We start from the raw sequence: 4,209 nt of genomic DNA on the forward strand, positions 1-4,209 counted from the left end.
ACCTGGACTGATATTATTCAAGTTTCTTTCGGAGGAGAGCAAATATGTTTAATAATTGTCTTGAAATTAAATATGAAAATAAATTTGAACGAATTAGAATTACGTTATTTAGAAAACATGTGAAATTTCGTTTTGTGTTATTGAATTACTGTAATATTTTCTAAATTAAATCATATAAAATAATATTTCTAGTTATATTTGATTGATTCTTAAATTTTTTTCATAATATATTTTAATGGATTTAATGCTATAAATATGATGTGACAGCAGAATGTGACTATCTTTTATCGTAATTTTGCAAGTGCAATTGATCTCTGAATTTGAATTTTTAATATTTTCTCTGTGCTTGTATCAGTCTTGTAATAGGTAATAATATTTTCTAGATATAATAAATGGTTTTTAGCATTGAAAAGGGATGTGACACCACAGTGTTTGAAATGCCGCATATGATTAAACTAAGCCATGAACCTTCTTTCTTATAACATCTGTTTCTAAAAGTAGCTTTGATGATAATTTAATTAACGAATTTAAAATCATGATATCCGAAAAGCCATGGAGACCATGATTTTAAATTTCGTTACTTTGGACATGATCAGAAATTTTATATTAATGCACTGTAATTATTTCTAGTGGTGGTTACATTTTAATTATAAAACCAATTAAATTCACTGAAAATAATTCTTGTAATAGATAATAATATTTTCTAGATATAGTAAATGGTTTTCAGCATTAAAATAGAATAATATGACACCAGAGAATTTGCAGTATGTCTTGAGAAATGCTAAATTGTGTGACAAACATTTTTCTGATTATTATTTCACTAGTATTTTAAGGCGTAGATTAACAACATTTGCTTGTCCTCATGTTGAAGAAGATTTGCCTTATACATTTGATGACACTCTTTTCGCTCTAGCTTCACATATGCCTGAGGCGCCCAGTCCATTCTCCTACAGTAAGTGACCCTACACTTCCGTTTTCTACAAATCTGGTATCTCCTACAGTAACATCATTTAACACAAGTAACACCTGCATGTCTTCTTCAAAAGAAGGAAAATTAAAAGTTTATTATCAAATGTTTCGAAACTAAAAAAAAAACCAATTGCTTTTTTATCTTGTAAAATTAGCATTGTTATTACATAAAAAACTTTTCCCCATAGATTTTAATTTTATAAAACTGATCACTCTTCATTTTTGATTGAAATTTCTTTTTCAAATGAGCTGGTGCTATAGTTATTAATATTTTTGAGCGATAATATTTTTTGCCATGTAATATGTGAATTGTTTTCAATTATTTTTTTCTTCAATAAATTAAGAAAACATTATTTGGGTTGTTTTTTATTTATTTGTTTGTTGTTATTAAAGTTTGTTGTTATTAAAATTTTGTTGTTATTTATTACATGATTATTCTGTAATACTAAATATACGTATTTAATTTTGTAAGAATTTGTAAAATATTTCTGAAATTAATTTTCACTCTTAAAATTACTAAGCTAAAATTAAATTAGAGAAACCGAACCTGATATTTGTGAGTGATTAAATCTAGAATAAATGCAGAGTAAAATTTATTAAAAGTGGTCCAAATTGGAATAAAATATTTTAAACTCATGAATTGCAGTTTAAAATCTACTGATACATATTATAATTAATAGAAAGTGAAAATTAATAATCAATAATAGAACTTAATATAAAATGCAATTCATCCAAAGTAAAATTTCAAATTTGATCTTTAAGTAGTCTAAAGTAAGTATTTACCTTGCATTTTTTTTAATAATTTGATGAAATTTCATAGTGAAGGGTAAATGTAATTTAATTAATTTGAAATATGGTAATAATGCATCTGAATTCATATTTTTTTAGTGCGAAGAGTTTCTCGTATTTGTAGGGTATTTTTTTACAAAAAATATGAAATTTATTATATAATTGAGAAAATAAGTTTTTTTTGCAAGTTTTATAATTGGCTTCCAAACCATTTAAATAGAAACTGGCTTTACTAGCAATTTCAAAACATCTTTTCAGCTAATTTTCATTAGGCTGTTACATTTTTTTTTTGCCAAAATAATATGTCATATATTAGCATGTAATTTTTTTTACATAGTAATGTAGAACATACATTGTGCATATATCAATGCAATTAGTACATTTTTTTTACATAGTATAGATATCAATGCAATTCATTGATAGATGAGATAGAGAAAATGTTTTAAATCTTAATTATATATATATATATATATATATATATATATATATATATATATATATATATATATATATATATATATATATATCGAAAATGTAAAATATTATTTTGCATTTTCGATAGTGTTACTAAGGGAAAAGTTTTAGAACTTTAATTAAATTTTTAAAGAAGTTTTCACATTTTGTTTCCAAAACCTTACGCCTTTTTACTTTTACATTAAATAATCGGAAAACAATGTGGAGTAAATATAGCTAAAGTGTTTTATTTATAAAAGGAAGAATTATTTGGCGAATAAAACAAAGATTGTTCTAATGTGAAGAGTATGCACCTGAGAACATAAATAAAAGGCTATCACATCTCATACAAGAATATTTCAAATGAAAATTCTGTCGAGATATAAACAAATATATAATAAAACCTGCCCACATTAGAAATATTAATACCACTATTTTTAAAAGTGTAAATTATATATAATGATTCCGTGAATAGTAGAAATTATATTAAATCAGGTTAAAGTATTTTATTTGTAAAAAGAAAAATTACTCGGCGACACTAATTATGACGATAAAACAATGAATGCGTTAATGTGAAGTGTATGCATCTGAGAATATAAATAAAATGCTATCACATTCGAAATGAAAATTCTGTCAGGAAATGCACAAATATATAATGTAACCTATTCATGGTAGATTTATTTCCTACCACTATTTCTATAAAGAAAAATTACATATAGAATTTCCGAGATAATACTGCTGCATACTTACATGGGGTCGGAAATACCCTGATCATGAAGGGGGCTTTCCCGATCTGAGGCCGTCCATTGCACTTGGGGCGGTTGACGGTCGCCACCACTGCAAGCAGCAGTGGCTGGGGCGCCTAATTTTTGGAATCGGGACTGCGTTCGCGCTGCTCCCGGCCTTGTTAAAAATAGAACACACTCAACATAATATTTACGTATCTATGTCTTCGTTCACAGCGAAGAATATTTCATTGATACTTGCAAATGTGTTTTGTATTTAAGATTATGTTTTTTAAGTCAATTCACCGAGTTCCTCTAACCAATCGTAGGGCCACTCGTTCTTTCCATTAACGCATTCTTGGAATATTCGCTGGCTACTAGTATGATTTGATTTACAAAACATTGCATATTTCGACAGCTTACGTTTTACTTTTTTCATGTAAATTATCTAGATTGAGCACAGTTACTATACATCGTTTATGAAACGTATAATGATATATCTCGGCAAATGTATTAAACTACGTGATTGTGTTTCGCTGAATGTTAGAACAACGTCTTATAAATCTTTGAAAATTGCTCTAGAGCAAATAAATCTACATGTCTTAAAACATACAGATGCTATGGTTTAATTGAATGAACAATTTGTAATAAATGAATTTATAAAATGCATTTTCTTTTTTAAACATTATTTAAAGAACTCTGACTATTATTGTGCGTGCACCCTGACGATTTGAAATGCTTTCCATATGTAGTTCATGTGATTCATTAAATTGTGAAGAATTAGGTCACTCTTTATATTTAATTGAACAGTAATGAACACTGGAACTGAATAAATTATTTTCCCTTTTAAAAAATTAATTTTGAATGATCTAATACCATATAGAATTCTACTACATTATTTTAACAATAATGTTATAGACCCATAAAGTATTAAAATAGTTTCAATATCAGCTGTAATTATTCGTTCGATTTTTTTTTTTTCGCTTTTGCTTTCGATTTTTATAAAGATGAAGTCTGTTGGATTTAAACAAAAAAATGATCCTGTAGCGTAATGATATACAAGTGATAATTGCTTTATACAATTACTGCATTATTTAGTCAAAATCAATAAATATGACATTTAGTATTTTTATTAATTTAGAAAGAAAAAATTCATGATACAATTAAAATTAAAAAAATAATAATAATATTACTGAAAATTAATCAAAATCCTTTTTCCTCATTTTTCTTACTGCGGAAAGATCACAAACTTTTATGTTGATATATGTACGAA

General features: G+C 26.3%; 1 non-coding gene across 1 annotated transcript; it reads left to right on the forward strand.

Annotated features, from left to right (window-relative positions):
- The first annotated feature begins 2,953 nt into the window (after nucleotides 1–2,953).
- Nucleotides 2,954–3,113, forward strand: LOC129959565 (U1 spliceosomal RNA). The gene has a single exon (XR_008783458.1). It is a non-coding gene; the product is annotated as a U1 spliceosomal RNA (small nuclear RNA).
- The last annotated feature ends 1,096 nt before the right edge of the window (nucleotides 3,114–4,209 follow it).

Source organism: Argiope bruennichi, chromosome X1 (assembly GCF_947563725.1).
Source record: "Argiope bruennichi chromosome X1, qqArgBrue1.1, whole genome shotgun sequence".
Taxonomy (NCBI): domain Eukaryota; kingdom Metazoa; phylum Arthropoda; class Arachnida; order Araneae; family Araneidae; genus Argiope; species Argiope bruennichi.